At 37.9% G+C, this 10,832-nt stretch overlaps 1 non-coding gene across 1 annotated transcript; it reads left to right on the top strand.

Moving 5' to 3' along the window:
- The first annotated feature begins 9,751 nt into the window (after window positions 1-9,751).
- Window positions 9,752-9,858, top strand: LOC121988096. Its single transcript, XR_006113856.1, has one exon. It is a non-coding gene; the product is annotated as a small nucleolar RNA R71 (small nucleolar RNA).
- The last annotated feature ends 974 nt before the right edge of the window (window positions 9,859-10,832 follow it).

The following is a 10,832-nucleotide window of genomic DNA, read 5'->3' as shown; positions in this document are numbered from 1 at the left end:
TATAAGATTCAGCCATACACCCTTCAGGTCGATTGCGATTTCGCACATAACCTTTCAAAATCTTCATGTATCTTTCAAATGGATACATATACCTATACCAAACCGGTCCACACAGTTTCACCTCCCGCACAAGATGAACACTTAAATGAATCATTATATCAAAAAATGAAGGGGGGAAATACTTTTCAAGTAAACACAATATTGTCACAATCTCTCTTTGCATATCATCCATCCTTGAAACATCTATCACTTTATTACATAACACATTGAAGAAGAAACACAAGCGAGTGATAGTGTCTCTAACATGTTTGGGCAAAACACCACGTATCGCCACAAGAAGCAATTGTTGCATTAAAGCGTGGTAGTCGTGTGACTTAAGGCCAATAAGTTTTAAGTCCTTCAACGACACGAGGTTTTTAACATTAGATGAGTAACATGATGGAAGTTGTATTCCAAACAAAGAATTCAAAATTTTCCTTTTCTCATCCTTACTAAGTGTATAACAGGCTGCTGGCAAAAATGTTTTCTTCTCCCCCATCCTTGGTGCCAAATCTATCCTGACATTCATTTCCAAAAGGTCTAATCTCGCTGCTACTCCATCCTTTGTTTTCCTGGAATATCAAGTAACGTTCCGATAAGACTTTCACAAATATTCTTTTCAATGTGCATCACATCAAGAACATGTCGAATGTATAGATGTTTCCAATACTGAAGTTCAAAGAAAATTGATTTTTTTTTCCAGCATGATTTTACATCATCATTCGACTGAGACTTTCTACTCATTTTTCCCCAATGACAATTAATTCTTTCAACTCTTTCAAAAACTTCATCGCCACTTAATGGTTTTGGAGCAGGGTTAAATTCTTGGTTCCCATTAAATGCCTTCCGTTGCCTTCGATAAGGATGAGTTGCAGGTAGAAACCTTCTATGACCTGTATAAGACATTTTCCTACTATGCTTCAACCTTGTTGAATAGGTATCTTCACCACAAATAGGACATGCATGATATCCTTTCACAATGCATCCTGACATGTTCCCATATGCAGGAAAATCATTGATCGTCCATAATAAGATAGCCCTAAGCATAAAAGTTTCTTGGCGATATGCATCATATGCTTCGACACCTATATCCCATAAGCATTTTAAGTCATCAATTAGAGGTGCTAAGTAAACATCAATATCATTTCCTGGCTGTTTGGGACCAGAAATTAACAATGTGAGCATCATAAATTTTCTCTTCATACACAACCATGGAGGAAGATTATAAGTAATCATTAAAACTGGCCAACAACTATATGCAGAACTCATTAAACCATGAGGATTCATCCCATCAGCTGATATAGCCAATCTGAGATTTCTTGCCTCAATACCAAAATCTGGCCATTTGCGATCAACTATTTTCCAAGAAGGTGTATCAGCTGGATGGCGTAAATATCCATCACAAAGTCTTTTTTCGGCATGCCAAGTCAACTCCTTAGATATCTCTTTATTCCGAAACATTCTTTGAAATCTTGGAATAGGGGGGAAGTACCACAAAACCTTGGCAGGAATTCCTTCATTTATCATATTTTTTTTCCCAACTTCCACCTTGACATCCCGCAAGTAGGGCAATTAGTTAAATCCTCATACTCCTTCCGGTATAAGATACAATCATTAGGACAAGCGTGAATTTTTACATAATCCATCCCTAATGCAGATAAGCTTTTCTTTGCAACATATAGAGATAAAGGCAATTTATTGTCATCTGGAAGTATTTCTCCTAACAAACTGAGTAGGTCAGTGAAACTTTTATCACTCCAACTATATTTGGCCTTCAAGTTGAATAATTTCACAATTGCAGATAACCTTGTAAATTTAGTGCATCCCGGATATAAAGGTGTCTCGGCATCTTCAAGAAGCTTATTGAATTGGGTTGGATTCTCAGCATAACTATCATATGCATCATGAACCATATTTATTGGTTCCTCACGAACATATTCATTTGGCCCTACTTGGTCACTTTCATTTTGTGAAATCCCTATCGTAGATCTTTCGCCGTGCCATATCCATGTATGATATGTCATATCTATACCGTTACAATACAGATGTGCCCTGATAGTTTGTATATTTTTCTTCTTTAGATTGCCACATTTTGCACATGGGCAAGATATTCCCATATTCGGATCATTAGTGTTTTCCATTGCAAATTGCAAGAAAGACTCAACTCCATTCTCATATTCACGTGATAGTCTATCCTTTGACATCCAATCTTTGTCCATTCTTTATAACTAATCAATCAACAATGAGCTAATACCTAAAAATATTAACACAAACAATAGTGTGAAACTATAACAAAATATTTAAACAATTAATCAAAATTGTATTTCTACCTGAAAATTTTTGACCATACAGGTTTCTCATCAAAATGCAATCCCAATAGCAAATTTCTCACTTGGGGAGATAACCTAGTTATCTATATTATCCATATGTACATGTTTGTTAGAGTCTACGTATAGGTAGTTAGGTACTTTTGCCTTGGTATAAATTGTAGAGTCATATAATATTGGAGCATTCACCAAAACATATTCTCTATTGAAACATGTTAACCTTTAGTTGAAAAATGAAACCATTCCAGGAAAATGCTTGAATTATAACTTATAATAAGCAACTTTGTTTCTTTAGCACTTGAGAATCTGCAACTTCCTCAAAGGGACATCAACATAAGCAACTCAATGCAATAGTGCATGATGTATTAAATCATACTTAAGCCATTAAGCTCTTAGAAGGCAAGTGACATAAATATAACAATAGTAGTTGATATAAATTCAACAAACTGAGTAGGCACAAGTCACTGCCCAGAATTAAGATGAGATAATGCAGAACACAAGTTTTAGATACAATAAAAATGAGAGATATTCTCTGCGCATTAAGGGTACACAATAAAAATAATAGTAGAATAACACTAGAGATTGATTAATTTCAAGCTGCACATTATACCTGACGACAAAGAAAGGCTGGAATGTGAATAATATCTGCAACTTGGCCAACAGCTTCACACTAAATTTGAGAAAAAAGGATAGCATGTTATATGCTTCATGCTATTTTTAAGGATTAATACCTACTGCCAAAGTCTATAGCTAAACGTTTAAAAATTCCAGATTAAATCATGAGAAAATACAATCAGGGGAGGGGGAAAATTGATGCAGTATGAATCCGGCAAAATGGCTAGTTCGGAAAATAATCAAAAATAAACAAAATCTTATTCTAGAGGGATGGAAGAAATTTTACCTTTCTTTCTTCCGTTCCTCCTACTCTCGAATCTGCTCTGCGAGGAAGGAACTAAGATCGAAGGGTTCAGAGGAGTTGAGGAGCCGTGAGAAGATTAGGAAGGGTAAGCTGACTTTGATTGAGGAGATGGGGAAATGCGAGATTAGGGATCTCGACTTGGAGGAGTTGGGCCGGCGTGAGGAGTTTTGCGTGAGGAGTTTGGGTCGAGATTAGGGTTCAGAGGAGATCACGCGGCAAGGAGAGGAGAAGGCGCTCGTGGAGAGGAGAAGGCGCTCGTGGAGAGGAGTGGAGAGGAGAAGGCGCTCGTGGAGAGGAGAAGGAGAGGAGAAGGCACTCGTGGAGAGGAGAAGGAGAGGAGAAGGCACTCGTGGAGAGGAGTGGAGAGGAGAACTCGTGGAGAGGAGTGGTGAGGAGAAGGCGCGCGCGCGTTGAGGGTTTAGAGTTTAGCAAAGCGAGGGCTGCGAATTTATTTTAAGTGAGTTTAGGGGAAACATACACAACACTTTAAAAAACGTTTTTTAAAAAAATGTTGTCTTTGACCATAAACAACAACACTAAAGACAACACTTCATTAAAAACCGTTGTCTTTAGTAAAAAGTAAATACCATAGATAACGCTTTTCACTAAAAGCGTTGTAAAACAAAGAACGACAACGTTTTTATTAAAAAGCGTTGTCTATTGGGTGTTGTTGAATGCAAAAATTCTTGTAGTGGCGCTATGTAGGCCCATATCAAGTTCTGAAAAGAGTTGTCAAGGTGGCTTACGAAATAGCGCTCCCTCAGGAGATGTCAGCTATCCACAATGTATTCCATGTTTTGATGCTAAAGAAATGTATTCCGAGCACGGACCAAGTGATCGAACCACAAACCGTACAAGTGCAAGAGGATATAAGTTATGAAAGTCGACCGATTCAGATATTGGATCGAAGTATCAAAAGACTAAGGAACAAAGAGGTACCCTTAGTAAAGGTCCTGTGGCAAAATCAACGGTTCGAAGAAGCCACATGGGAACGAGAAGATGATATGAGACAAAGGTACCCAGAGCTATTTTAAGTTCGAGGACGAACTTTTATGAGGTATGGGGGGCTGTAACACCCCTAGGATATCTAGCAAGATTATTTATTTTTACCATGATTTAAATTAGGCCTTATGTGTAAATTTGCAAAAAATAAAAATAGAACCAAAAAGAGATGACCAAGGTTTGAACCTTGGATCTCTTACTAGATACATGTATGTGTTAACCAATAGACCAAGAGAAGATATTGTTAGAGAGAGAAGTGACAATATAGTTAAGAGTAAGAAAAGAGCTTCTTTCATTTAGAAAGAGAAGTTAGAGTTGCCTTCTCTCTCTCAAAAGAAAAGAGGACTCTTGCTTCCTCTTTTCATTAAGGGAGAAGTAAAGGAAAAGAGAAGGAAAACTCATTTTTCCTTCCTCTTCTCATTTGGAATAAAAGGAGAAAATGAAGGAAAATCTTCATTTTTGCTTCCTTTCTCCTCCTCCTCACCGTGACCAAGAGCTTCTCCCCCCTCACCATTGCCGAGCCCAAGCAAGAAGCTCCTCTCTAGGAAGGCTCCACAAGCAAGGTCTCTTCCATAAGAAAATCAAGCGAGGATGTGAGTATCCCCTCACTGCAGTACAAGTAGTTTTCAATTTTCTTCGTACGTAAACGTTATTGAAATCGTAGAGATTTCCTTTTCAAGTTTTGGCCCAGTTAGATTTGTGGTCATTTAGGTTAACAAGTTTACAAGCTATGCTTCATGTTGGAAAAAAGAAGAAGTCTAGAACCTCACTTTTAAAGTTTCGGCCAAGATCAAAAAGTAAGGTTTGGATCCAAGTTTTGTTTGGTAACAAGCTTGCCTATGTTTTCTTCATGATATAAGATCTTTTATATGTTGTTGGCTAAGCTTAATACTCCCTATGATATTAAAAAGTTTAAGAACCCTAACCTAAAGTTTCGGCCAAGATGAGTTATAGGGTTTAGGGTAAGGCTTTAAAAAGGAAACTTATTGTTTATGTTCCTAAACTTGTTAAACTTTCTTATATGTGGATAGCTTAGGTTTTCCATGCTCCATGTTGTATAAAGTTTGGAGAAAGTTACTTTCAAGTTTCGGCCAAGGTTAGGAATGCAATTTAGGGCAAAGTTTTGTTAATGATAACATGTTGTTTATGCTCCTTCATGATGTATGAACCCTTGTGTATTGGTAGCCTAGATTTTTATGTTTCATGTTGTATGAGAAATATGGAAACCCTAGTCACATGTTTCGGCCAAGAATAGAAATGAAGTTTGGAGTAAGATTTTTAAATGATAACATGCTTGGTTATGCTCCTTCATGATGCATGAACCCTTGTGTATTGGTAGCTTAGATTTTTATGCTTTATGTTGTATGAAAAATATGAAAATGCTAGTTGCAAGTTTCGGCCAAGAGAGTATAAGAGGCCTAGGACTAAAAATTTAGAACCTAAACATGCTTGTTTGTGTTCATTCATGAAGTATGATACCTTGTATGTAGCTAGGTTAAGCCATTATGTCACATGTTGCACTAAAAGAATGGAAACCCTAATTGTAGGTTTCGGCCAAGGTAGAGTGTAAGCTTAGAGTTAAGTTTTTCTAACCTAATTATGCTTGGTTATGGCTCTACATGTTGTGTGATCTTGTATATAAGATTAGATACGTTTCCGTGCTACATATTGTAGAAATGAATGCTTAGAACCTCACCTTAAGGTTCGGCCAAGCAAATATATGGGCTTAGAGCAAGGTCTTGAAATTTAACCATGCTTGTTTTATGCTTCTTTATGATGTATGACTAATTATCTAGAGTTGGTATAAGTTTCATGTTTTGTATGGTGGCCAATGTTTAGAATCCATGCTAGTAAGGTTTCGGCCAAGATTGGAAGAATAGGATTGGGGAAAAGTTTTAAACCCAACTATGCATGCTTATGTTTCCTCATAATGTATGATTTCATGATATGATATGCTATGCTTCATGATATGATATATGTTATGCTCTATGAGATGATAAGCTATACTCATGATATGATATGCTATGCTCATGATATGATAGGCTATGTTCATGATAGGATATGTTATGCCTTATGTTATGAGATAAGCTATGTTCCATGATATGATATGCTATGCTCATGATATGATATGATATGCTCATGATATGATATGCTATGCTTCATGATATGATATGCCATGCTTGATGTTATGAAGATCACATGTTATGTTTTATGTTATGATATGAACATGTTATGTTTCATGACATATGTATGAAAGGCTTATGTAAGAAGAAAAGCCTAAGAGTTGCTTCCCTTAAGTTGGGATCAAGAGCACTCTTCATGGTATGGCAAAGAGATGCTTCCCTTAAGATGGGATCAAGAGCTCTCTTCATGATATGACAAGAAATTATGACATGTATGATAAGCTATGATATGCATGATGACATGATATGTATGACATGATATTTTATTTTATATGGCTTGTACCAAGGGTGAGCTCCATAAGCGCCCCGAGGTCGATGGTCTATGAAACGGGCCTAGTAAAAAGGGATGGGCTCCTTAGTACGCCCCTAGGTCGACGGATTATGAACGGACCTAGATCCCTAGTAGGTTCGGGGCTAGCTACCCTGTCCTAGGAATTGCGCGCATTTATATATGTATGTGGTACAAGCCGGGCCCTCATGATGATATTATGTTCAAATATGTATATGATATGTTTTAAAAGAGACAAGATGCATATGTGCATTCCATGATACATGTTTTAAAAAAATATATACATCTTGCATCTACATGCACATATTTTATGAATTATTGTTTATGCACTATTATGAACAGGTATGAGTTATGATACATGCTTACAGGATATGATATGTCTCATGATATGTGCTTACATGAAATGATATGTTTCATGATATGTGCACACATGCTATGCTATGCTATGTTATACTTCTTATATGAGATGATATGTTTACGTTATGTTCCCTCATGATATGTTATGATATGTTATGTTTCTTATAAGATATGATATGTTCTATGTTATGATTCCCCATGCTATGTTATGCTATGCTATGTTTCACATGCTATGTTGTGTTATGTGCTTTATGTTTTATGAGTAGGAAAGGAGCTCATTAAGCCTTTGGGCTTATAGTTTTATGTTCCTTATACTGCAGATAAAGGCAAGGAATTGATGAATTAAGGGGAGCAGCAGGAAAGGGCAATGATGATGTGTGTGGAAGTGGCATGGTGGATAGATCAAATTAAGTTTAAATCTATATTTGGTTAAATTTGTGCATGTGAACTAAGTTTGGACCCTATGCTTATGATGATAGTTTGAGCTAGTATGTTATGCTCTTATGATATTTTGCTCAAGTTAGAATAATTATGATATGGTAAAATGCTAATAAGTTATGATTCACATGCCATGTTTAAGACAATCAAATGCATATGATAAATTTTTAAGTATGTCTTCCGCTGCCATGAGTTCATATGCATTAGTATGTTAGGTGAATGTAAGTAACCCCGTCCCTCTAAGGGCAGTCAGAGTGTCCATGGAAGGGCGGGCGTTACACTTCTTCTCCTTCTTCTTCCTACAACTCAAATTAGATTCTAAAGAGATTGAATTGAGTTTAGGAGATACCTCTTTCTTACCCATAGGACATCTACTCTTGTAGTGTCCCTTCTCATTGCGCCCGAAAAAAATGATGTGATCTTTTGACTTTGCTTCGGTGGAGGTGCTTGCTAGATTGACCACTTCCAAGACCTCTTCTTCTTCTTCACTTGCCTTGGAATTTTCTTTAATTCTTGAGGATATAGATGCTATATCTTCCTCATCCACACTTGTGGATGACCTTTCTTCATCCTTTTCCTCAAATGTGACCAAATTTACTTCCTCTTCTTCTTTTGATGTTGAATTGGTCTCCACATCCGATTGGTCCTTCTTCTCCTCTTGGACCACTTCATCACTTTCTTCGGATTTTTCTTCTTCTTCTTATGTAGGCAAAAATTCCTCCCATGGTAATTTCTTCACTTTACTCCACAATTCATGGGCGTTCTCATATTTACCTACACCACTTATCACATTAGGAGGCAATAAATCAATTAAAATTGCTATTACCTTTGAGTTTACCTCCGATCGTGAGGTTTGCTCCTCAATCCAATGTCGTGTTTGGAGCTTCTTTCCTTTCTTGTCCTTTGGGACTTTGAATGGCTCCTTTACCACCGTCATGGTGTCCCAATCCGTGTTGAAGAAGATCTCCATTTTCATCATCCAATAGGTGATGCCCCCAAGGCTTCCTCCTTCAAACTTTGGAGGTTTAATCAAGCTGGTCATCTTTTGTCTCCTTGGCGGTTAGTCCAATAGAGAGCGTCCTCGCTCTGATACCACTTGTTCGGGGATCGGTGACCGACTTGAAGGGGGGTTGGATAGACGGCGCCCCCAAATCGTTCGCTTTCTACGTATTTGTTGGTTGCGCAGCAGAATACAAATAATACAAACACAAATATGAAAGCTAAATACAAATACAAAGAACAAGAAAGAGCAAGCAAACCAACACACGCCGATTTACGTGGTTCGGAGATAAAGCTCCTACTCCATGGCTATCCGTAAGGTGGACGATCCCTATCCATCAGTGGATTACTCCTCGGAAGACTCCTGCTAGCTCACGTAGCTCCTTGTGGGTGGAGAAACCTCACCACAACTCTCACCAAGGACTCTTTACAAGCTAGGGAACAAGTAGAATACTAATAGAGATTAACCACCTCTATTTCGTCAACCTCAACCAAGCTCCCAAGGCTTAGTTATATAGGCCACAGGTTGGAAAACCCCGCCTACCAGTCGACTGCTAAAACATGCAGTCGACTGCCCTTTGTGGAAATTCGACCGTTACATCCCAACGGCTCGATTCCACACTAACTGAGCGAACAGAGACATTCTGTTCACTGCCAGTTGACTGCACCAGTCGACTGCACCAGTCGACTGCTAAAACATGCAGTCGACTGCTACAGTAGCGCTGCAGTACTGCTATAGTAAAACCCTAAAACTAGTATTTTACTCCGAGTACAATCTCTCATGCACTCGTACCCTCACCCTTATGACTCATTTGACGCTTCATTTGCAGCTTTGACCTCTTGCCTTCAAGCCTACTTCCTTTGGCTCTCGTCCCTTGGATGCATTAAAGCCCGCAGCTCGTCCCCAATGTCATCCTTCGCGTATGCCTCGAAGTCGCTTCCCTCGGCCCTTGTCCTCGCTGCCTTGTCCACGGTCCCTCGGATGCTCCATCCTTCACCGGACCCGAAGTCATCAACCTGAGTCACATGTGTATCCTCCAAACCTGCACAACTCAAATACACATATCAAATACAAGGGTGAACCTAACTTAAACCCTTTGCCCAAACACCAAAACACATGGTCCCGCGGACCATAGGGATTGCTCCAACATGATAGTTGATGCCATTATAAAATGTATGCAACACTAGCCACTTCTCCAATCCATGATGTGGGCATTGTCTGAGCATATTATTGTATCTATCCTATGCTTCAAATAAAGATTCTGAGTCTGACTGTTTGAAGCTTGTAATAATATTTCTCATATGAGCAGTCTTACTTGGAGGATAGAATTTATCAAGGAATTGTTGCTCACACTGTTTCCAAGTGGTAATGCTATTTGCTGGTAAAGAATTTAGCCATTGCTTGGCTCTGTCTCTTAAAGAAAACCCAAATAATAATAATCTCACAACTTCAGATGGAACACCATTCATCTTTATATTTCCACAGATTTTATAAAAAACTTCTAGGTGCTGATTAGGATCTTCATGTGGTCCACTTGCAAATTGATTCAGTTGGAGCATAGTGATTATTGTAGGCTTGATCTCAAAATTATTAGCTTCAACAGAGGGTCTTGTGATGCTAGAACAAAATCCTCTAGCATAAGGTGCTGCGTAATCTTTTAGCGATTTGTTTGCCATATTTGAGTGCACTTGTTCTTATAAATGTCTTTGCGAGGATTTCCTTTTATGAAAGGTTCTATCAATTTCAAGATCAAAAGGTAGCAGATTACCTACAAAATTAGATTTTCGCATACAAGAACAAGATTGCAGAAATATGAATCACATATTAAGAAGAATGCAAAGTAAACTTACATAACAGAATTACAAAACTAGTTACAAGTTACTTATAAGAGAAGAAAAGAAAAGAAAAGTTTAGTCTAACTCAAATGATAATCTCTAATGTTATAAACGCAGTCCCCGACAACGGCGACAAAAACTTGTTACGAACCGTAAGTGTACGGTTACGTCATCAGTAATAAGAAAGATATCCTATCCATAGGGATTGGTTATAACCACTAAAGATATCTCAAAACAAATTAGCTAAACAATCAACAAGGAATTTACATGTACTACGAAGCAAATAAAAAATAGAAATAGAAAGGTAGATGCAAAAACTAGATTTTATAAAAGTTCCAAGTGATTTGGTTTCTTTGTGATACTTATCAATGTAAGATGATCTTCCAATCCTATCCTCAATTGTCATGCATTTTTAAGAAGTCGCCGGTTGTCTCCTGCAGAAG

This window comes from Zingiber officinale, chromosome 5B, assembly GCF_018446385.1.
Source record: "Zingiber officinale cultivar Zhangliang chromosome 5B, Zo_v1.1, whole genome shotgun sequence".
Classification (NCBI taxonomy): domain Eukaryota; kingdom Viridiplantae; phylum Streptophyta; class Magnoliopsida; order Zingiberales; family Zingiberaceae; genus Zingiber; species Zingiber officinale.
The sequence above is the reverse complement of the archived record's forward strand: the minus strand, read 5'-3'. Positions and strand labels throughout refer to the sequence as shown.